Raw genomic sequence first — 25,120 nt, 5'->3', positions numbered from 1 at the left:
AAGACAACCTCCATGCAAATTTTGGGGTCTCTAAGGTGAAAGGGGGCTGCATGGCAGCCAAAGAGACAGGGGGTATTAAAGGTGAAAAAACAGGATTGAAGGGATTTAGCCAGATTTTTATGTTGCTCACTTATAAGTGTCATACAAAAATATTTTTGTCCCATAATGATTAGAGCTTTCTAAAGCTACTTAGCTTTCCTATTCAAAACACTCTGTACACATTCAGGATGACAAACTCTGTTATTCCTCTTAATCTGCACACAAATGCACCAGTCTGCTTCGAGTCGGATTATGCTGACCACTGGGGCATACCTTTTATGCAAGAGTGTTACTGTTCTGTGCATGTTTGAAATACTTTTATTAAAACATGTTACTGTATATCCTACTGTATAGCCTCCCCTTTCACCCCCTCCATGCCCCCGGCTTTACTGTGCGGTCCCGGCCGGTGGAGCCCCCGCTGCACCATCCACCGGGCCGCCGGTAATGCTCCACTGTCACACCAACTGGGGTAAAAGTCCTCGCAGACATTTCATGGGACACATAAATAATCAAAGTGCACGTGCAGCTAGTGGAAACGAGCCAGGAAAGAGCATGCATGACAGCGTGACGTGAGCATTTCCTCAGAATGATTGACATGTTGGAGGACAAATAAGATGATCCACCCGGGGTGCTGCATTTGCAATGTTATAAAAGGTTGGCCACCAGAAAAATATCTATGACCCAGTAGGATTACAACCTATATGGACAAGCAAGTTAATTTTTTGCTGGAAATCCAATATGGCCACCACAATATTAGCCCCAGTATAATTGAGGTGAATAGGGCAAAAATTTAAACTAAGAGATATATCCATGAAACTTCACAGGTTGATCACTGACATGAATAAGAACATCCTTTGTATTGGAGGTTTCCATGAATATATATTTAAATATGCAAATAGGGCATTATTTGATTACATTTGCCTTAGCCTAACCCTAACACTGTAAAGTAACTCGGATTAATGGGTAGTCGGACTTTTGGGTGGTCGGACTGACGTATGCTCCCCCAATTCTGTATGGAGGCAATTTCCCGAGCAGCATCAGAAATCTCTCTAGTGAGAGGGAGAAGACAGACTTCAAAGCTAAGGCTGTTAAGAGAGGACTCAGGGTGGGGGAGGGGATGCCACCATAGGATGCCACTCAACAGGCTTAGAAACTGACCTTCAGTGTCACTACAATGAGCTGCCAGAGCTAAAATATCAGTCTTTCCTAAATATTGTCTCAATATTCAGCCTTCCATTATAAGTCATTTCTTACAAGTTACAAAATTTAATAGAAAAGAAAAATTCTAATTGTATTTTTTATTTTATTTTCAATAGTAATTTAAATATACATATCTGGTATAAAATATGTGAAAATCCCTATTAAAGATAAACAGCATTTAAAAAGTTCAGACTTGTGCTGCTCTGTATCTCAGATTGAATAAGTGCCATACTACATGCTCCTCTGAAAGTTCACAGTCAGGTCAGGTGCAAGTCAGGGTGGGGGAGGGGAGCTTTCAATGCACCTGCACCTCCAAACTCCCTCCAAAAACACTGCTGCGTTCAAGGCAGGCAGGAATTACTGATTTCCTGGAACTGAATAAATAATGATTATTAATACATGTTTAACTTCTTAATCCCTTTATGATTTGAAATTATTTGAAGATAAAAAAATATTTTAACTCATTTTTACTAATCAAAACCATCCCATGGCTTGCATGACTGAGAATATTAAGATTATTTCATTTTTAATAGGCAGTTTTCGTAGTATTCACTCTGCTTAAAACTATATTTGAAGTAATTATTTAATATGGGAGTAATTACCTCAATCTGTAGTATTTTTACATTGAAACATTTGATAAAAGTTTCCTTTCAATTTGAGGCCATAACAGTAGTGAAGTTTCCCACTGCCTGTGAATGCAATCGGAGAAGCAGATCGTGCAGTGAAGTTGACTGAGGACTGGAGGTATGTTTGCGATACTATTTTTTTTAAATTAATTTTTGCATGTTATCTTGTCGACATTCAAATTACCCCATTTACTAAATGTTTGAAACCTTAATTACTATCGTCTATTGTATCCTCGTAGCATGAAGTCCGCGAATAAAGCCAAGCCGTATTAGGTCGATTGTAAAGTTACAAAATACATAAATTACGAGATTGAAACAAACAGTGAAAGTTATTCAGATTTTAATGATTAACATCTGTGATAGACTGCCATGAGCTGTTCTCATGGCACAATCCTTTGTGCATATGGTGGCATGCAAGGTTAGCCACAACCACTAGCCACAGCTGTAGTCACCATGGATTTTATTTCAACCAGTATGTAACAAATTACATTTCCATGCTCAACGCTTTTTTTTTAAATGTCGACTTACTCGATTGTGATTTTATACAAAGACGTATTGAAAATGTCAAGATTAAACTCTGCAGGGGACGTCAGCGCCGTTTTGGGAGGAACGCGCATAGTCAAAAATGACCTCCTAGTGTTTACCAAACCACACCTTGACCTTGTTGGAAAGCGTCATGAGGTCAAAGAAAGATGTGAATGAGAATTCAAAAGGACTGAACCTGTTGCGGTGCTCAGAGAATCCGACTACACTATGTCTTCGGGTGTTATTGACATGGTCTGCGAAGGAACAGAAGCACATGGCTAATTCATATGCAAAATAATGTCATCAGACTGTTCGGACCTTCTCTTGAATTATAAACTGTAATTATAAACTTGAGAGGCAGAAGAAACTTTCCTGGAGAAATATACTTAACCATGGGCGAAACTTTAGTTTCAGAAGTGGGGGGGACACAAGTAGGAACGGCAAATTTGTGTACGCATAGCGCGTGTTGTGTTCTGTAACGCTGTTACGTTGGAGTGTCACTAGATGGCACCACTGAATAAGACAGGACTATGTATGTAGGTGAAGAGAAGAAGAAGGAGCTGTTGTTATGAAGCTGTACTTCCTGCTGAAGATGTTGAGTAAAGTCCCTTGAGCTTACAAGTTGGTTTTCATTCTTCACTACACCACAGTGCGCTCGATTTCTGCCTGCGTAGAGCTTAAATCATGCCATTTCTATTTAACCCTAGCCTACTATTTTGTCATTAGCCATACTGCCAGTGGCGGAGCGTGGGTCTCAGCACAGAGAGGGAGGAGCATTCTCGATGGGCCCTTGTGATAGTTATTTAAACATTGCATTTATTCCATTATTTAAACATGCTAGTCACACTAAATATTTCTGCAGAAGACAATGCCACAGATCACCCCCTCTGACACACACACACACACAGGTCACTGTCTGAGTCAGTGGCTACCATGTCTAAGCCATGTAGCTACCATGTTAATTGTAGACTGTCTGTGTCCATTTAATGTTTGTGTTGTACCAAAGACATGGTAGCTACTGACTCAGCCAGACATCAACCTGCTTGAGCTTTCAGCACCATAGACAGTGTTGGTCACAGACTGACAGTCAGACACAAATCAACTCAACTCAGTAACCAATCACACAAGCAGCTCCATGGCTCCATGTTGTCCCTGTGTGATGTTCAGGACAGGTGAGGACAGTCTGAGGACAGAGAGCTCTGAGGTTGAAGTTTATAATTATGAAATGCACCGTGAGACTGTGACAGGTCTGTACGTCTTGACCACATGTCAGCTGTTCAGCTGTAGTAGAGGAAACTCCGCTGTTCTCAGCTCCACCGCAAGGAGCGCTTTTATTTTTATTTTTATTTATTTTTTTAATTTAGCTCCGGTAGCGACCCGGCTGAAATGCATGAGGATGCGCGGATCCGGTGTATTTATCAAGGCTTGGTCATCCTGCTGAGGCACCGGGTTGGTTTGAGCTGCGTTCATGAAGCCAGTCTTTAATCTCGCGTCTCCAACTTGTTCAGAACGCTGCTGCCCGATTTTTAACAGGCACGTCCAGGTGTGAACACATTACCCCTGTGCTGTCGTCACTCCACTGGCTTCCAGTTCGTTTTAGAATTGATTTTAAACTTTTATTGTTTGTTTTTTACTCCATTAATGGCCTGGCTCCCTCCTACCTGTCAGAGATTTTAACTGTCCGCGATCATGGCAGGGCCCTCCGTTCTTCCGGCCAGCTCCTGTTAGAGGTACCAAGGTCAAGACTTAAACAGTGGGGCGATCGTTCTTTTGCTGTCACAGCTCCCAGGCTGTGGAACAGACTGCCCCCTGACATTCGCACCACTACTGACCTCAGCCTTTTTAAATCGAAGCTGAAGACACACTTTTTTAGATTGGCATTTAACTCTGACTAGGGTAGTCCTGCTCTTAGGTGTACTTATTTTGCCTGTTTTTTACTTAATGCACTTTTGGAGGGCCTTTAACACCCTGCAGCACTAGTAGTACTTTCTTGTGTTTTCTTGCAGCACTGTAGCACTTTCCTGTGTTTTTTATGTATTGCTTTTATGTATTATTTTATTGTTTTGATGTAAAGCACTTTGGGTACCGTCTGGCTATTGTAAAGTGCTATACAAATAAAATGTGATTGATTGATTGATTGATTAAGTTAGAGGCTACTTTCAAACTCGTTACTCACTGGTCGTCAGCGTTTTAGCGATCGTACAGCCTGAGGCCAGTATACAACAGGTAACGGTGTTGTTGTCTCTTTTCACCTCCTCTCTTCCTTGTGTGATCAGTGCGCTGCATACACGTTTTAAACAGAGATGGCTAAGCGCCTGGTTTAACACATTAGTTAGCTAACGTTAGCTACAATAGTGTATAGAGTAAAGTTAGAAATACCAGTAATGACTAATCAACCCACATTTTCTTTCTTCCTTTTTAGTCCCGTTCCAAATAAGGACTTTAAGTTGAGCTGTCGGCTCCTTTTCATCTTTTTGCTGCTGTGCCGCGTCCTGTCTGTGTCTTTGATTGAGCACGTAGTGTGAGGGGGGCTTCCGAGCGGTCAGTTTACGCAGGGTTTCTTGTTGTTTTGCAATTACAGCCTGTGCCTACTGTTAGTTTTCAAAGTGTAAAAAGTGGGGGGGACAAAAACATGATTTTGAAAAGTGGGGCGGACATGTCCCCCCTGTCCCCAGTGGAAGTTGCGCCCTTGTCTTCATAGCAAACAAGTTTTTACCTGGAATTTAATTCATTAAGGGTGAAAACTGGCTTATGTCAAAAATGAGCATTTCAGAGCGAGAGGAGCCTGTTTCTGCACTGTACAGTAGCCTAAGCTGAATTTCACTGAAAAAAGGTCTTTCAAACAAGTTTTCTATCCTGAACTGGTTGAATTTGGATCTTCTTCATGGCAAACGTGTTTTTACCTGGAATTTAATTCATTAAGGGTGAAAACTGGCTTATGTCAAAAATGAGCCTTTCAGAGCGAGAGGAGCCTATTTTTGTCTAAGCTGCATTTCACTGAAAAAAGGTCTTTCAAAGAAGTTTTCTAGCCTGAACAGGTTGAATTTGGATCTTCTTCATGGCAAAGGAGTTTTTACCTGGAATTTAATAGATTAAGGGTGAAAACTGACTTATGTCAAAAATGAGCATTTCAGAGCGAGAGGAGCCTGTTTCTGCACTGTACAGTAGCCTAAGCTGCATTTCACTGAAAAAAGGTCTTTCAAACAAGTTTTCTAGCCTGAACTGGTTGAATTTGGATCTTCTTCATGGCAAAGGAGTTTTTACCTGGAATTAAATTCATTAAGACTGAAAAGTGGCTTATGTCAAAAATGAGCGTTTCAGAGCGAGAGCAGCCTGTTTTTGCACTAAGCTGCATTTCACTGAAAAACGGTCTTTCAAACAGGTTTTCTAGCCTGAACTGGTTGAATTTGGATCTTCTTCATGGCAAAGGAGTTTTTACCTGGAATTTCATTCATTAAGGCTGAAAAGTGGCTTATGTGAAAAATGAGCGTTTCAGAGCGAGAGGAGCCTGTTTTTGCACTGTACAGTCGCCTAAGGCTGAAAAGTGGCTTATGTGAAAAATGAGCGTTTCAGAGCGAGAGGAGCCTGTTTTTGCACTAAACTGCATTTCACTTAAAAAAGGTCTTTCAAACAGGTTTTCTAGCCTGAACTGGTTGAATTTGGATCTTCTTCATGGCAAAGGAGTTTTTACCTGGAATTTAATTCATTAAGGGTGAAAACTGGCTTATGTCAAAAATGAGCATTTCAGAGCGAGAGGAGCCTGTTTCTGCACTGTACAGTAGCCTAAGCTGCATTTCACTGAAAAAAGGTCTTTCAAACAAGTTTTCTAGCCTGAACTGGTTGAATTTGGATCTTCTTCATGGCAAAGGAGTTTTTACCTGGAATTTAATTCATTAAGGGTGAAAACTGGCTTATGTCAAAAATGAGCATTTCAGAGCGAGAGGAGCCTGTTTCTGCTATGTACAGTAGCCTAAGCTGCATTTCACTGAAAAAAGGTCTTTCAAACAGGTTTTCTAGCCTGAACTGGTTGAATTTGGATCTTCTTCATGGCAAAGGAGTTTTTACCTGGAATTTAATTCATTAAGACTGAAAAGTGGCTTATGTCAAAAATGAGCGTTTCAGAGCGAGAGGAGCCTGTTTTTGCGCTGAAAAGTGGCTTATGTGAAAAATGAGCGTTTCAGAGCGATAGGAGCCTGTTTTTGCACTGTACAGTCGCCTAAGGCTGAAAAGTGGCTTATGTGAAAAATTAGCGTTTCAGAGCGAGAGGAGCCTGTTTTTGCACTAAACTGCATTTCACTTAAAAAAGGTCTTTCAAACAGGTTTTCTAGCCTGAACTGGTTGAATTTGGATCTTCTTCATGGCAAAGGAGTTTTTACCTGGAATTTAATTCATTAAGGGTGAAAACTGGCTTATGTCAAAAATGAGCATTTCAGAGCGAGAGGAGCCTGTTTCTGCACTGTACAGTAGCCTAAGCTGCATTTCACTGAAAAAAGGTCTTTCAAACAAGTTTTCTAGCCTGAACTGGTTGAATTTGGATCTTCTTCATGGCAAAGGAGTTTTTACCTGGAATTTAATTCATTAAGGGTGAAAACTGGCTTATGTCAAAAATGAGCATTTCAGAGCGAGAGGAGCCTGTTTCTGCACTGTACAGTAGCCTAAGCTGCATTTCACTGAAAAAAGGTCTTTCAAACAGGTTTTCTAGCCTGAACTGGTTGAATTTGGATCTTCTTCATGGCAAAGGAGTTTTTACCTGGAATTTAATTCATTAAGACTGAAAAGTGGCTTATGTCAAAAATGAGCGTTTCAGAGCGAGAGGAGCCTGTTTTTGCACTAAGCTGCATTTCACTGAAAAAAGGTCTTTCAAACAGGTTTTCTAGCCTGAACTGGTTGAATTTGGATCTTCTTCATGGCAAAGGAGTTTTTACCTGGAATTTAATTCATTAAGGGTGAAAACTGGCTTAAGTCAAAAATAGACGTTTCAGAGCGAGAGGAGCCTGTTTTTGCGCTGTACAGTAGCCTAAGCTGCATTTCACTGAAAAAAGGTCTTTCAAACAGGTTTTCTATCCTGAACTGGTTGAATTTGGATCTTCTTCATGGCAAAGGAGTTTTTACCTGGAATTTAATTCATTAAGGGTGAAAAGTGGCTTATGTGAAAAATGAGCGTTTCAGAGCAAGAGGAGCCTGTTTTTGCACTGTACAGTCGCCTAAGCTGCATTTCACTGAAAAAAGGTCTTTCAAACAGGTTTTCTAGCCTGAACTGGTTGAATTTGTGTGGCGGAGCGCTGTTGAACGCCCGTCATTTCCTGACCGGCGCGCTCTCTCTCTCAGAGAGTGCCGGTGGGGCGCCTCATTGTTCCGGCAGAGCCAAGCTCCTTATCACCTGTTTCCCCGCCGGCCGCATGTCGCGGTCCAGCAGTGACATAAACTTTTTACCCTGAACTCTGTTCTCCCCTCCGTGGGTTGTCGAGGGTGCACACTCGGCGCCTACGCGACACGTACACACACACACACACACACACCTACACACATGCTCACCTGCTGTTGCTGCGGAGGTCTGTCTCGGGTTCACGGGCCGAACCGAGGCAGTTCCGGGCCACGTCATAAGTAGCGCACTGTGGCGTGCTTCCATGGGTCAGGCGACCATGGACTAAACTATGTGTGTTAATTGTTTTGAAATATTGTTAATGTATGTGTTCTGTGGGAAAAGTGGCACAGCCATATGAGGGGTTATTAGTGCCACAGTACTGGGGTTATATTTAAAGGGGTTCTGTTAGTTTTGTGCTTTGTTTCCCAGTTTATGTTTCTTAACCCGTGTTTTGTTAATTGGTTTGCCCGGGGGAGGGGCCAAGGGGGTTTTTAAAGAGAGCTCGGCTCACTTGAAGGAAGGATTCGGCTGAGTGGCATGTGGATAACAGTTGCTGCCTGTTCTTTGTAAATATTTTTTTTACTCCGTCATATTGTAAATATTCCTGCGTTTTTTTTGTTGCTTTGCCACCTGTGGGTATTTTTGTCTTTGGGTTTTTGGTGTAATAAAAAGAAAATCACCAAACTAAAGTTTGCCGACTGGGCCATCATCTTTCCAAACCAGCGTTTCAAAGTATCGAACCCCGACATTTGGTGTCAGAAGTGGGATGGCCAGTCGACGAGGGCGCATCCGGTACACAGGAAGACGGGTACTGGGTTGCGCTCACAAAAGGAGGAACCAGTGCAGGACAAAGATGGCGAGGAGGGAGCCTGGTCCACAGCCGAGGAGGACGAAGGGGGTGCGGCGGCCCCAGTCCGGCAGGCCGGCCCTGGAGCTCCAAGTCCAGGAGAGGAGCTGGTGGCGGTCATGAGGACCTTCCTGGAGGGACAGCAGAGAAGAGAGGAGGGGTTCCTGGCAGAGCTCAGGGGACTCCAGGCTTCGTGGCCAGCCCCCGCAACTGGATCAGGCAGTGGCAGGGCCGAGGCCGGTAGCACCTGTCCCTGCACCTGGGTCCCTATCACCATCTGAGAGGTCGCTGATGAGCCTTAGAATGGACTTACCTACACCTGCTGCACCGCGCCGCAGTTCACCCTTAAGGGCGGCAAGGTTTGGGGTGAGCAGTGGGACAGAACCTCCGAGGCCGGAGAGCAGACCCTTTGGTGACCCCAAGATTCCCCAGTACCTGGCTGGGGAGGACATTGGAAATTACCTGCTTCGCTTCGAGCGGATTGCCAGAACGTGTGGTTGGCCAGATGGTGAGTGGGCGTGTCGCCTGGTGCCGCTACTCACTGGGAAGGCGCTAGAGGCGTACACCGCTATGGACGAGGAGAGGGCTCATTCATACCCGGACCTGAAGGCGGCACTCCTGACCAAGTTTGACGTCTCACCGGAGACGTATCGCCAGCAGTTCCGGGCCATGGCAGTTCCACCGGGAGAGAACCCAACAGAAACTTACCACCGCTTAAAGGGTCTCTACCGTCGATGGATTCGGCCAGAGCAGCATACCAAGGAGCAGATCGGTGAGCAGGTCATCTTGGAGCAGCTGCTGCGAGTCTTCCCAACAGACATCCGCACCTGGGTGAAGGAGCACAAGCCAACGGATGGGTTAGCTGCAGGCAAGCTAGCGCTGCAGTACCTCAACGCACGGAGGGGAGGCCCGCCTGCTTATCACGGTGGTCCCAGTCGCCAGGTTTCGTCGCAGCCCAGACCAGCAGCCAGAGCCAGCCAGCATCCGCCTGGAGAATCCCGGCCCACACCTCGCCAGCGCAGCCCCGGTAAGGAGTTCATCTGTTTCTACTGCCAGCAAGCAGGGCACAAGGCTTCGTTGTGCCCCATCAGAAAAGCTAAGCTTAGCGGGGCATGCTACACTCCTCGGGCTGAGGTTGCAAGTGCTGGGGGAGGGCAACAGCGTTTTAAGGACGTTACCATTAATGGTGAGTCTGTGACTGCTCTGGTTGACTCGGGGAGCTTCCTGACGCTGGTCCGAAGGGAGTTGGTGCCAACGGGCGTGGTGGATTATAGCAGACAGGAAGACATTTTGTGTGTGCACGGGGACAGCCATTCCTACCCCACAGCTGAGGTGACGGTGGTGGTGGATGAGCAACCTTACCTGCTGACGGTCGGGGTGGTGGAAAGGTTACCTGTTGCTGCTATCCTGGGGTGGGACTTACCTGTGCTGCTGGACGTGCTGCTGGAGGCCGGCCCCAAAGACAGTGACCTGGGGAAGGGTTTGTCCGGTTATGTGATCACCCGCACCCAGGCCAGGGCGGGGGTGACAGCCGACCCAGGGCCGAAAAAGGGGCCCGATCCAGAACTCTTTTCAACCCTGGACAGCAGTTTGTTTGAGGGGCCCATGAAGGGGCCCAGGAAGTCTCGCCGCCAGCGGCGGTTTGAAAAGGGGCTGAAGTCCCGGGAGCCGGACTGTGCAAAGGGACTGGCAAAGGGCATGTGGGAGGTGCCAGAGGACATTGGGGCCCTGCAAAGGGAGGATGGGACTCTGAAGTCCTTGTTCGCCAAGGTGGTTGGGGGGCTGGATATGTCAAAAGGGGAGAAAGAATGTTTTGTTGTTGACAGTGATGTTTTGTATGCAGTGGCGGAGGGGGTCAAACGCCTTGTGGTTCCTGTGTCATGCCGGCCGATGATAATGCACCTGGCACACACCTTGCCTTGGGCAGGTCATCTTGGCCGCAACAAAACCTATTTGCGCATATCCCCCAGGTTCTATTGGCCTTCCATGTATGTTGATGTGCAAACCTTCTGCAAAACCTGTCCCACCTGTCAGAAAACTTGCTATGTCTGCCAGTCCGACCGAGCCTACCTACAACCCCTGCCCATGATCTCCACTCCGTTTAGGCGTGTGGCCATGGACATTGTGGGCCCATTGGTGAAGAGCAGTGGGGGGCACCAGTACATCCTGGTGCTCTGTGACTACGCCACACGGTTCCCAGAGGCTTTCCCCCTGCGCACGGTCACTGCTCCTGCTGTTCTGCGTTGTCTTGTTCAGTTGTTTTCCAGGGTTGGTGTACCGGACGAGATCATCACAGACCAGGGGACCAACTTCCCCTCCAGACTCCTGCAGCTCTTCCACCGGCACTGGGGATTTCGGCGATCAAGACCACCCCGTACCACCCTCAGACGGACGGCCTGGTAGAGCGCTTCATTCAGACCCTGAAGAAGATGCTGCAGAAGTTTGTGGCCGACACTGGGAGAGACTGGGACCAGTGGCTGCCCTACCTGCTTTTCGCCTACCGGGAGGTTCCCCAAGCGTCCACAGGGTTTTCCCCGTTTGAGCTTCTGTATGGCTGGGAGGTACAGGGGCCATTGGATCTGCTGCGGAAGACCTGGGAGTCTCCCGCAACCGGCACCAGTGACCGTGGTGTGGTCCAGTTCGTGCTGGAGATGAGGGACCGGTTGGCAAGGTACCGAGACGAGGCCGAGGTCAACCTTCGTGAGGCCAAGCAGACCCAGAAGGCGTGGTACGACTGACAGGCCAGGCACAGAGAGTTCCAGCCTGGCCAGAAGGTCCTACTCCTCCTGCCATCCTCCAACAGCAAGCTGCTGGCCAAATGGCAGGGCCCGTACACCGTCCTCAGGAAGATGGGCCCGGTGACCTACGAGATCCACCACCCGGACAAGAAAAGGGCAAAGCAGGTTTACCACGTCAACCTGCTGAAGGAGTGGAGGGAGGCTCGGGTTCCCGTGGCGTCTCTGCTGGTGACGGCGGTGGACAGCGCGGGGGAGGAGGAGTCTACCCTCGCCGACCTGAGCCAGTCTGCGGAGCCTGCTCTCGGGCACCTCTCTGCCGCCCAGTCCAGCCAGCTGTGCCAGGTGTTCCAGCGGGTCGCCAAGCTCTTCGCGGCCAACCCGGGGAAGACTGACCTCGTGGAGCATGTGGTCCGGCTGAAAGACAAGGGGCCGGTTCGTCAGAGGGCCTACCGGGTGCCCCAGCACCTGGTGGCCAAACTTCAGAAGGAGGTGGAGGAGATGCAGCGCTTGGGGGTGATCGAGCCGTCGCAGTCTGAGTGGTGTAGCCCGGTGGTCATTGTGGGGAAGAAGGACGGTTCCCTGCGCATCTGCATGGACTTCAGGAAGGTCAACGCCATGTCAGAGTTCGACGCCTACCCGATGCCCCGGATCGACGACCTGCTGGAGAGGATTGGTCGGGCTAGGTTCATCACCACCCTGGACCTCTGTAAAGGGTACTGGCAGGTACCCCTGGAAGCGTCCAGTCGTCCCTGCACAGCGTTCCAGACACCTGCTGGCCTCTTCCAGTTCACGGTGATGCCCTTCGGCCTACATGGAGCACCAGCAACTTTCCAGAGGCTGATGGACCGTGTCCTGCGGAGGTGTGAGGACTGCAGTGCTACCTACCTCGATGACGTGGTCATCTTCAGTGCCACCTGGGAGCAGCACCTGCATGATCTGGAGCGAGTCCTGGGCCAGATCCAGCAGGCAGGCCTGACGCTGAATCCAGCCAAGTGTCAATGGGCCTGGGAGGAGGCGAAGTACTTGGGGTACCGGCTTGGACGAGGGGAGGTCCGACCACAGGTGGACAAGGTCGAGGCCATCCGTAGCTGCCCACGCCCTCGCACGAAGAAGGAGGTGAGGTCCTTCTTGGGCTTGGCCGGCTGGTACAGGAGGTTCGTCCCACAGTTCGCCACCCTCGCAGCACCTCTGACAGCACTGACGGCGAAGGACCAGAGGAACCCGGTCATCTGGAACGAGGACTGCGAGGCGGCGTTCCAAGCTCTCAAGGCCTGTTTGTGCTCTTCGCCAGTTCTGAGGAGCCCTGACTTCAGCCAGCGGTTCCTGGTTCAGACCGATGCCTCAGCGGTGGGACTGGGGGCAGTCCTGGCCCAAGGTGAGCCTGGTGACGAGCGACCGGTGCTGTACCTGAGCCGGAAGCTGCTGCCACGGGAGACCAGGTACTCCACTGTGGAGAAGGAGGGCCTGGCCATCAAATGGGCCCTGGAGAGTTTGAGGTACTACCTGCTGGGGAGAGAGTTTGACTTAGAGACTGATCACAGGGCTCTGACCTGGATTAACTCCATGAAAGACCACAACAGTCGTCTCACCCGCTGGTACCTCTCTCTCCAGCCGTTCCAGTTCCAGATCCGACACCGAGCGGGCAAGACCAATGTTGTGGCAGACTATCTCTCCAGGTTGCCGCACATCGTCAACCTCGGGGAGGAGGGGGATAATGTGGCGGAGCGCTGTTGAACGCCCGTCATTTCCTGACCGGCGCGCTCTCTCTGTCAGAGAGTGCCGGTGGGGCGCGCTGCGCCCTCATTGTTCCGGCGGAGCCAAGCTCCTTATCACCTGTTTCCCCGCCGGCCGCATCTCGCGGTCCAGCAGTGACATAAACTTTTTACCCTGAACTCTGTTCTCCCCTCCGTGGGTCGTCGAGGGTGCACACTCGGCGCCTACGCGACACGTACACACACACACACACACACACACACCTACACACACGCTCACCTGCTGTTGCTGCAGAGGTCTGTCTCGGGTTCACGGGCCGAACCGAGGCAGTTCCGGGCCACGTCATAAGTAGCGCACTGTGGCGCGCTTCCATGGGTCAGGTGACCATGGACTAAACTATGTGTGTTAATTGTTTTGAAATATTGTTAATGTATGTGTTCTGTGGGAAAAGTGGCACAGCTATATGAGGGGTTATTAGTGCCACAGTACTGGGGTTAGATTTAAAGGGGTTCTGTTAGTTTTGTGCTTTCCCAGATAGCATACGGATGTGGGCCACTTCAGGCAACAATCCGGCACTGTAGGCATTCTTCTGGCCCGCACAAAACAGATGTGAGCCTAAACTGGCCCATGTGGTAAATGCTACATTCGGCCCTTATATCACAAAACAGATATGGCCCATCTTTGGCAAATACGTGGCAGAGTAGGGAATGGTTATTCCTTAAGTGAACCAAGGCTGGGCCACATATGGTTCAGCACACGTGGCCCACCTTTGCTGAAACACATTTGGGCCAGTTTTGGGCAAAAGACGGCAAATTAGCATCGACTAATCTGGATGTGAGCCTAAAGTGGCCAACATATGAGAAAATACAAGTGGCCCACCTTTGCTGAAACACAATTGGGCCAGTTTTGGCCGAAAGACGGCAAGTAAGCATCGACTAATCTGGATGTGAGCCTAAAGTGGCCCACATGTGGTTTAGCACACGTGGCCCACCTTTGTTGAAACACATTTGGGCCAGTTTTGGCCGAAAGACGGCAAATTAGCATCGACTAATCTGGATGTGAGCCTAAAGTGGCCCACATATGAGAAAACACAAGTGGCCCACCTTTGTTGAAACACATTTGGGCCAGTTTTGGCCGAAAGACGGCAAATTAGCATCGACTAATCTAGATGTGAGCCTAAAGTGGCCCACATATGGTTTAGCACACGTGGCCCACCTTTGTTGAAACACATTTGGGCCAGTTTTGGCCGAAAGACGGCAAATTAGCATCGACTAATCTGGATGTGAGCCTAAAGTGGCCCACATATGACAAAACGCAAGTGGCCCACCTTTGTTGAAACACATTTGGGCCAGTTTTGGCCGAAAGACGGCAAATTAGCATCGACTAATCTGGATGTGAGCCTAAAGTGGCCCACATATGGTTTAGCACACGTGGCCCACCTTTGTTGAAACACATTTGGGCCAGTTTTGGCCGAAAGACGGCAAATTAGCATCGACTAATCTGGATGTGAGCCTAAAGTGGCCCACATATGACAAAACGCAAGTGGCCCACCTTTGCTGAAACACAATTGGGCCAGTTTTGGCCGAAATACAGCAAATTAGCATCGACTAATCTGGATGTGAGCCTATGTGGCCCACTTATGAGAAAACGCATGTGGCCCACCTTTGCTCAAACACAATTGGGCCAGTTTTGGCCGAAAGACGGTAAGTAAGCATCGACTAATCTGGATGTGAGCCTAAAGTGGCCCACTTATGGCTCCACACACGTGGCCCACCTTTATTGAAACACATTTGGGCCAGTTTTGGCTGAAAGACGACAAGTTAGCATCGACTAATCTGGATGTGAGCCTAAAGTGGCCCACATGTGGTTCCACACAGGTGGCCCACCTTTGTTGAAACACATTTGGGCCATTTTTGGCCGAAAGACGGCAAGTTAGCATCGACTAATCTGGATGTGAGCCTAAAGTGGCCCACATATGGTTCAGTAACATTGTGGGGTCCATACTTTGTGAAGTACAAATGTGCCAGGACAAGAAAAGACAAGACAAGTTAAGTTAAGTTAGTTTGCTTCTCTCATTGAACCGCTGTCCACTATTCAGGGTATAGGGGATAACAGGACCCAAATGCAGACTCAAATGGAACAGTTTATTATTTTAGAAAGAGGTAAATAAACAGGTAATCAAAGTCCAACAGAAATAAAGTAGCAACAAAAGAGTCAACGAGCCTAAGTCTCGGACAGGGGAAAAAACAAGGAATCCAAAGTGCAAAGTGCAAGTAGATATTCCTTTTTCGGTGGAAATGTTCCATGATGGGCATGATTGGCAATGTTGCAGCATGAACGACCTGCAATATTGATCCTTCACTCATTCTGGAAGAAGCTCGCCACTAATGGAGCCCCCGTCCAGCTTCTTTGCTGGAGCTTGAAGCAGTTAGAGGACTGAAGACTTTTAGGCCTGAACTGCCTTAATTGTGTTCTCCACTATGGAGGTGAGAATTTTATCCAAGCTAATGTCTATCATGAACAACACATCCCCATGGCAAGCCCGGATGTTGCACCCATGATACAAAGAGAAACAAAACCGTTCATAAAAATCTGAGAGAAAAAAGTTAACACAACAAGCGGATGGTGAATTCTGAGAGTTGTTATCCGTCTGATACCAGCAGGAATTACATACAGTAGGCATAGTCAAGTTTAACTTGTTCTTCTCTTAGTGCAATATTATCTGTCAGTATAAATAATATGCTGACTGTGATGAATTTGTTGTTTGTTGATGAAAGTTAATTTATAAAAATATATATATATTGACCAACAATTCTGTGTTTTCTCTGATTTGAGTATATGCATTTTCATGTGTGGCCAATGGAATGTCCTTCCAGAACTTATTCTACACTGAAAAAAGGAGACTGGCCAACTCTTGGATTTATGTCAGCATCTTGGGTGTATTGAACACAATTGCCTCATGTTTTAAAGTTAAACGTAACTATATAGTGTAGAAACTACATAATATGCAGAGAGGGTACATTAATTTTTTCAGATCATGTTGGGATGAAGTGAGTCAATAAAGTAGCGATGTTAATTATCGCGGTACCGCACGCGATTTCGTCTTGCGCACTTTACAGTCACGTCCAAGAGCTCGCCGTACGGTCCGCCACGCCACGCCACGATTCGGTCGGTAAGTCTGGATTTTCTGATTAAATATTGTCGAAATCTCAGCCAAATGTAGTTTAATGTCTTGAGAGTCACTACGTAACGTTAACGTTGAACTAAGTGAGTTCGGTAAAGTCCCATGAGCTTATTTGCTCGCGCTATTTTATCACTATGTTTTATTTGAATTTGTTTTTTGAGCGGGAGCCGTCCATGTTACATTCAACTTAACTTTGCGGCGCTCCTTAGTCTTCTGTTTGAATTGTTTTGCCAACTGACTGTTCAGTTACATTGTGTTAACTAGCTAACACACTAGCTAACACCGCTGATGACAAAGCTAATGTCATCAGCGGCATTAAGTTAGCGACCCCCCTCCCCCCAAACACCGTGTAATGAGAACATGAGCAGAAGGAGAGGAAATTCAAACAAAAAAGGACACATTAACTGGTGTGCGTCTGCTCTGTCTGAGCAGTGGTAGCAATAATCACGTAGCCATGGCCTGCCACTGCCTAATGTTCATAATGGCAACTTAACTTTTTCTTGGATACAAGCTGCTGGCTTTGCACAGTCAGCCCAGTGTTTGAACATGGAACATGATTAGTCTCTGTTCTCATCAGAGAAGAATCACATTAATTATTTGATATTTTACAATGGTTTATGCAGTGTACCTAAATAAAGTTGCCGGTGAGAGTACATCTAATGTATGTTTATTAAAATACAGTTTTCATAATGCCTAGATAATGCCTCATAATGCAAACTCAAGTCTGCATATCACCTGGAGTCAGCTGATGGATCATGGGCTCAAGTTTTTGTGGTGAGACCAGGATGTTGTATTTGCTCTTATTATTACCGTAATTAGTAGTAATTAGTAGTAGTTAATGCATTACAGATTTTAATGAATCCCTCAGCACATGCATACACAGACACTGGCCACCTCATTAATACATCTGTGGTATCTTATACGACAACTCTGTCATAGGTTCAACTTTTACCTGTATATATTGTCAGACAGGTGATTAATGTAATTAATTTAGCTAAAGCCTTAATTTAGGCTTGGACTTTTGTCTGTGTATTTTTAAAATGTGTCCTGCTCAAACTGTTTTTCCAGGATCTCCAACCCTACCTTTAATCCTTCTTTGTTTTTACTTCCACAGTGAATGGTGCTAGAAGTGTTCCAGTGACAGAGTGAATGTGGCAATGCAAGACCTGCCCTTCAGTTTTTCCAAGTAGGTCCCATATTCTGAAGTACTATCGAGTCAGACATAGACATTATGGGAATAACAATCGTATTCCATGTGTGCATGCAAGCTGCCCATGCACTTTTAGAACGTGGAATGCATTGTTAATTCATTTGAATAGATGTTATTAAAACTAGTCGTCATCAGTCAGAGAAATGTACATTTAGTTGCCATTTGTGTCCTTGTAAGGATCTTGTGTCTGAGAGGGATTACTGGACTCACGTTAATGCACATTTGAAGATAAATGAGGTTGTAACGTGCATGTTCTTGGATTGCAAATTTCAAACAAACATCTTAGGATCTTTTAAATCCCACAAGAGCAGAAAACACAGGTCTTTTTCACTAAAAGATTTTAAACCAGGAATTGTAGTATCAGCCACCCTCGCTTCCCCAGAATCTGCTTCAAATACGTCTGATGATGACATTGGTGAGGATGCTCAACCAGGTAGCAGTACTGGTGTTCTAAATGACCACCCAGATGTAATCGAGCACAGTTTGGCAGCAGCTTTTATGTTTTTTTTGTGATGCTCCCATGATCAGCAATGTACAAGAGAGATGGCCAGCTCTTTTTGATGCAATGGAGGTAATTTAAAAAATGATGCCCTGACTAGTTGTGTCATAGATATGGTGTTCATGTGAGAACCTGTGAGTACTGATTCCACTGAAAGGACCCAGTCATTTTTATCATGCATTCACTGTCACTGCACTGCACTATGAGAAATGTATCTTTTTTTATATCATCTCCGGAGATTATATAACGTCCAGTCCATAAAGGTCAGGTCCAAACAGGTAGTTTTACTGTTGGTTTTTAGATACTGGTGTCACATGCTGACTGTTTAAAAAAGTCAGAGTTTTTGTCTTTGATCACTTTCTTCTGTGCTACTGAAAATTTGAGTTCAAATATCTCTATTGTCTTTGTTATAATTCTTAAGGATGACATTGATGCCGGAAGGGAGTCCCTCATTAAAGGACTCTGCATCTATCTGAATGAGAATCCCGACGTCTTGGTGCAGGAGTACATGGTGGGTGTTTTGTGAGTAGATTGTGGCTTTGCTACATTTCCAAACGTATTCAGTTAACCCTGTGATCCTACTTGGACCGTTTAGGTCCATTTGCCATCTTTATCACCTTGGCAAAGTGATTCCAGTGCTGAGATTAAAAACAAATGGTCCAAACAGTCCATTTTTTCTCCATAATCCCCCATTATGAAAGTGAAAAACCACCTATATTGACCCCTCTGCCACAGAGTGAAAAAATATTGTTTCTCTTACATTAGGGATTACACTAGTGTGAAAACACTTCAAATTTGTGAATCTAGTGAAAGAAGGAAAAATCCACCATCTTCTTACACTGCACTGACCCTCATCTGACAAGGGCAGAATTGGGACTGGGATACAGCCCTGGAGTAAATCAAGGTTAATAATAAAAAATCATCCAGGAACATGAAAACTACTTCCAGAAGAAATGAGGACGAGAATTCAGTCTTTACATTAGCTTGAAGGCTCTTCTTCATTTGATCTGGAATTTGTTATGTCTGTATTTTATTTTTTCTCTCAGAAATTGACCATGAATGGCAGCATGGCAGGGCAATCTTTGGCTGTAGTAATCTGCTATGCTGCTTACATGGGTTTAAATAAACTATTGCATTAGAATTGCTGCATTCAAAAGCATCAATTTTTTTATTTTATTTATTTATTTTTAAAAAGCTTCAAGAAATGTTTTATCTTTAACCAGGACATGACTGAGGCCACTGCACTGAGTGCCATTGAGAAAACGACAGTGGGAATATGTCACCAGAGAGACGCCAGGCAATGACTTTTCTGATGTTGGCATCATCATCGAGGGTGTGGTGGTTCTTCAAGATCTGGATAATGTAGCCCTTGCAACAGCCTTGTTTGGACTTTTTTACTCTTTGAACATGAGGTATCCGTCACAGCTCCGCTATACTTTTGAAGTGATTCAAAAGGTGGTAATGGAGTTGGATGTGGCTCAACTCTCGAGGAAAGCCCAAAGCTTAAAGACAAAACTGTTCCAGTAAGGAGAGCTCACTGTTGTTGTGCACGTGAGGCGGTTAGCTCCAGGTAGGAGGACAATTAAAGCTCACACTTGCTCTCCTGCATTTTGGAGGTTGAATTTCCAGGTGAACAATCAGCAACAGCATGGGATGTTTCAGTTGTAGTAAGGAATTTTAAATACTTCTAAGATACTGTTCTGTTTTGAACCAAGATGTCACAATGAGGTCAGTCATTGCTGTTTATCCTATGGCTCTTGAATAAAGGCTTTGACATGCAACTGTTCATTTCTGTTTTTAATTGGGGTAAAAATGGGTAATGTCAATGATTAAGAGAGTTAATAGAAAGGTATTAGGCATTAAAATAAATGATTGTTGAAATGGCAATGGCAACTAACGTTTTTGCATTTCAAATCAGTTCTATAGTTGAATCGAATTGTTTACAGTTACAATTGTTATTTAATTTAATCTTGACAATAGAGACCTTGAACATAATGTTTGTATTGTTCTCTTCGAAGATGGTTGCCTGTAGCCTTTTCAAAAGAAAAGGTCTAATTTCCATTCTGTGGCTGAGTCGGTAAAACACTGAAAAACTGACATTACTTGTTCACTGTTGATTTGTATTACAGTAGAACAGTAATGTCAGTTCAATTCTTTACCTACTGTCACTGCAGTGAAATTAGACATTTTATTTTGAAAGGTTACTAGTGGTACAGGCAACCATCTTCAGAGAACAATACAAACAATCTGTTTTTAGGCCTCCATTGTAAAATTGTGTAATTGACACTAGACTATAATACGAACATGTAAAATGAAAATAGCGTGTAGTATTTACGCTACCAAATAGTATTGGAGTAAAAGTTATTGAATAGTGTTGAAATGAAGTGATGAAATTGTGAAGGATTTAAATGTTCCAAGAGCTCAAATTACTTTATCAAAACATGTTTTAATCACACTGTATCAACACAAAATATACAGGTTTATTGAACATGAATAACTTGTGTTAATTTAACTCAATTGTTTAAGTTGCTGCCAAAGCAAAACATCTGTGTGCAACCAATGTCCACCATTGAATTAAGTTAATCCAACATGTTCCTTTTTTCAGTGTATGTACAAATCCCTACATGTTCTCATGCTTGTCAAAGCGCTGGTTACTGAGGAAGCGAGTTTGCACACATTGTTGAGTTACATGTGTGTATACGTGTCTGGTTATTAATATGTGTATGAATGTGGTTATTAGAGGAGGATAGTTGGACTGTTATCTGTTTGAATGTGTGATAAGAGTAAGAGAGTATGTGCTGTTGTGCACTTCATGATTTGGTGCTCTTGTTCCCTGCTTTTACTAGTGTATTCTGTCTATTTTTAAAATATTATGGTCATCATGTCACTCATATTTCAATGATTTTAATACTGTATCTGCTTTAACTTTACCTGCCCAGGGACTACAGGCGGAACTATAACCTGGCTCAAAGCATCTCTTCTTGTCTTACAAGATTAATGTTTTTTTGTGCATTGTCCCTGTTTTAAATAAATAAATTCAATTCAATTCATTAAATTCACAACATACTGTACATTCCTTGACCGAGTGTGCCAATAAGAGCATAGCCTAGGCCAAGAGTGACAGTTCATTTGTGAACAGAAACCGCTCCCACCTGCTCTCTGTGTCACATAGAAAATGACTGGCAGGTCGACATTGGAAAATGTATTGACCTACATTTACCTGAACATATCACCCACAGTGACAGTGTTTTTTTTTTTATTAAGTCAACGCTATTAAGTCTGTAAGGATCGTATCTTTATTCAAACTCTACTTTCCGTTATGTTTTTTTCCGCTTTAAGTTGGAGTTTTCCAAATTACGAGTCTTTTGAATGCATCATATTCGAATTGACGAAAGGGAGCAAGGGAGCAAAAAGTGCGCGAGCCGGAGATCGAGGAGAGAAGTCACGGTGAGGTGAGTCCCTGAACGAAAAATAAATGAATGAATTTCTGTGGGAAACATTCAGCTCTTATTGTTGGAACTTCACATTGTTTTGTCAGGTTGCCAGTGCTGCGAAAAATGTTAGCTAGTTAACATTCAGTTTTTATACAAGGTTAATATGACCAGGCAGCAGGGCTCGAAATTAACGATGTCCCGGCGGGGACCATAAAAATTCCTGCTGGGACACACTTATATTTTGTCCGGGACAATTACGGGACAGTGAAAAAAAAAATGTCAAACGCTCACTCTCAAACAAAATGCTCAATTCCCTCCTCCGTATATCATTGCATTTCCCTGAGGTTGAGGACTATAATGCAGAGCAGGCAGTTGAGAAGTGGTGGCAAAGTGGTCAGAGAACATGCCGACCCATGTTCAACGACTCTGTGTGAGACAAGAAAAATAAATCTCTGTGGCAGTGAACTTTCCCTCCAGAAAACAGCATCCCTCCCCGCGAGTGAAATAGTCAGACAGCGTCCTGTTTACTGATGGTGATTATGTAATTTTGTACGAAAAACGTAACTTTGTCACTTTCCAGGCTGTTTGGTGGGTCAGGATCTCAATCACAACACATTATAACAGCATCCATATGATTATAACAGTCAGAGGGTACATGTTTAAACACATGCCGCTGAAAGCCCCACTAGGATTCAGAGAAGCACAGTACAGAAGCACAGAATGTGTTGCTGCCGTTATTACTGGTACCGGTGCCGCGTCGAGTCTCCCTGATCCTCTCCCCAACACACAGCCGCTTCTAGCCGCAGCGGCAACCTGAGCGGGGTCGCTCTGCGAACTACGGCGCCGCGGAGCTACAGGCCCCGGTCTTCCTACTCCTCTCCCCCACATACAGCACCCTGTGCTGGGTCGCCCAGAGCGACGAGTCCCCCTCCAGCTCTGGAGCTCTCCACGGTGCTGCTAATGGCGGCTTCTCATCGTCTTTCAGACCTTAGACCATAGCTTTAAGTAATACAATTAATTAAAAATGCTGATAGTCTAATACTCGTTATAAAATACTTATAATACAACAACATATACACCCAATCACATTTTATAAGGCACCAGTTTAAAGCTGCCATTCTTAAATTGCTCTGTTTGCTTTGAAGAAGACATACTCTGTGCCGAAATGTCAGCAACCTGCACCATAATAAAAATATCTAAAACTATGTGCTTCACCATCTTCTCCAGCTATTTATCTGCCCCCTGCTCTAAGATGCACCAGTCTGCAATCAGTTCGTCAGCTGAAGGCGAGAGTTTTCCTCCTACAATTTTAGTAATTGGCTGGTCATGGCTAGACTGTTTTCAAACTACATTCATTGCTGCCCAACTATGGGCAGGATATAGCATGTCATGCAGTTAGCCATTTCTCACCATTGTGTGCAATCTATCCAAAGCTTTACAGTTTTCTCAATTTTTAGGAACGGTCAGAAACAATCAATTAACGGCCACTGCAACAGACCAGGAGGTGGAGGCTTATATAAAAAGGTGGCTTCATCTCGCTGGAGACAGGGATGGTGGGAGGAGAGAGAGAGAGGAGAAAAGGCGTGCCACACAGCTCGCACGTAAGTCAGCTACAATACCTATTTTGCAATATATGTGTGATACTGTTCTACAGCAGAAATCAAGATGAAGCTGTCAGCATATGTAAAAAAAAAACGAGCGCAAAGTACAGAACAAATCTCCCCAATTCTAAATGAGCAAATACAATTAAAAAAGGCAGTGTTGTGATTTTTGCCATTTTTTTCGCTATGGTCACTTAGGAATTAGAAGCTTGTTCAGCCACCATGCAGCAAGCATAGCCATTTTCTTGTAAATGTAAAGATTTCACTTGGCAGTGGTGGGACAGTAATGTAAACTGTAACTGGAATTGTCACCCATTGCCTTTCTTAAAAGCCAGTACATGGGTCTGAAAAGTAGGGAAATCACATTTCAGTTAGAAACACATCTTTAATGAAAACTGTATTTGACTTTAGTATAATATTCTATCTACAAAATAAATTAATGAATATGAAGCAACAGCTGAAATATATTTTTAAATATATTAATATTACATGCCATCTCCCTGCTAAATTGAGCTGGAATGAAAGAACCCCCTATCAAACACAAAAACATACTTCTAATGTTAACATGAGTGGATGAAGTTTTGAGTCTTAAGATGTGGTCTTATCTAACCTCAAACTTTTCCCTTTACTGCTGCATTCATGGTCTTCAGCTCCACCATGTGGGCAGGTCTGATGTAACTACACAGCGATTGTGTGAGTGAGGCTAGCTGACTCATTGTCATCTCAGACTTGATATGTGATAGGTTTAATATGTAGGATGGAGTTGCTTCCAACTGAGAGCCTCAGCCATGTTGCAATGGAATATAATACTTACCTTGGCATAATATATAAAGAATAAACCAGGACAGAGAGACCTCACCTCAACTTTTATCCCAACTCTCTCCTCTTGTGAGGGCTTTTAGATCTGAGTATGGCCCCAGTGTTCCGCCAGAGCACCGTGCCATAGCACACAGACCTCTGGTCCAGTAAATGTCCAGTTTTGTGGATACCTATTACGCACCACCAGACTGACAGCTATCTTGGGGGTCCCCATGGAGAGTCATTAAAGAGGAAATATTCAAGATTTTTACCTACTTTTTACTTAAAGCAGAAGTAAGCGATCCGGTCGTTTTGGCTAACTTCCTGTCAGCGGATGGAGTTAGCAGTCCCCGCCCTCTTCCCTACGTCAACACATGCGCGTGCATCCCTTGGCTGCACACACAGAGAGGACCGCCCCTTTATGCCGTTCTCTCTCCTCATTGGATAAAGGTTGTAGGATACAAGGAAAGTTTTCTCCTCGGCTTACAGCAGAGCAGGGTGACTGACAGACCCGTGTTTCGGACCAAACACTCTATATAAGTGATTGCTGTCGGAAGATATAACTATATAAGACTTATATTAACACAAACATTCCGCTTACTTATGCTTTAATGAAACAGCTCCAGAGTAATGTTGCTGGCTTGTTCCAGGGAGAATGGAGGCTCTCTGCCTTCCACCTAGCGTCACTTGGCTGAAAACCAACCTTGTAAGATCAGACCCTCCGACCCAGTATCCCAGCTCTCGTGCTGGCAGCATCATGACACACCAAAACACCCTGTATCCATTATCTTTTTATGAAAGGATAGAACCACACAAATACACACATTGCAACATGTATATGATATGCTCCATTAATTGCATTATGGCTGGCTTCAGTGAACCAACAAATGCTGAGGAAAGGTTAGCAAAATAGCAAAAAATCAAATGGCTGTGCACTATTCCCCTTTAACATGAAGACAAACTCAAATATACATTATGTTTTATTACTGTAACTTCAGGTTAAATGTGAAGTTTGTCAGAGTGTTTGATGAACACAATATTGTATAACTTTATATCACTTTACAGGGCCTTTTTTGTTTGGTCTCCTGATAAGGTTTTGTGTTTTGCACTGCAACCATATACAGTAACCACAGTACTGCTTTACTGAGTCAACAAAATATGTTCTTTTGTGCATTTCTTAAAGGGCCAGATGAAGAGGAGACAATGGTGGGGCCATGAGTGAGCGTGTTCCGCAACAGTGTTCCGCAGTCAGAATTTTCATGTTCATCTTCATGTTTGTTTTGTTTGTGTTGTGTTGTTGTTTGTGGCACATGTTAAAAAAATAAAATAGTTCTCTACTGT

The 25,120-nt window shown here is 44.9% G+C and overlaps 1 protein-coding gene and 1 long non-coding RNA gene across 2 annotated transcripts in view; one reads left to right on the top strand and one right to left on the bottom strand.

The window, feature by feature from the left end:
- LOC311253937 (uncharacterized protein) overlaps nt 1-22,140 on the bottom strand; it is a 27,386-nt gene extending 5,246 nt beyond the window's left edge. Inside the window, exon 1 of the mRNA XM_084384387.1 lies at nt 22,128-22,140. The gene's annotated coding sequence lies outside the window, so the exon portion shown is untranslated. The remainder of the gene's footprint in view (nt 1-22,127) is intronic.
- On the top strand, nt 21,370-25,120 carry LOC311253938. The gene is made up of 3 exons (XR_014622073.1): nt 21,370-21,398; nt 22,838-22,981; nt 24,963-25,120. It is a non-coding gene; the product is annotated as an uncharacterized lncRNA (long non-coding RNA).

Source organism: Pagrus pagrus, assembly GCF_965226575.1.
Source record: "Pagrus pagrus genome assembly, contig: HAP1_SCAFFOLD_77, whole genome shotgun sequence".
Taxonomy (NCBI): Eukaryota; Metazoa; Chordata; class Actinopteri; order Spariformes; family Sparidae; genus Pagrus; species Pagrus pagrus.
Note: the sequence above shows the minus strand (reverse complement) of the source record. Positions and strands in the feature narration are given on the sequence as shown.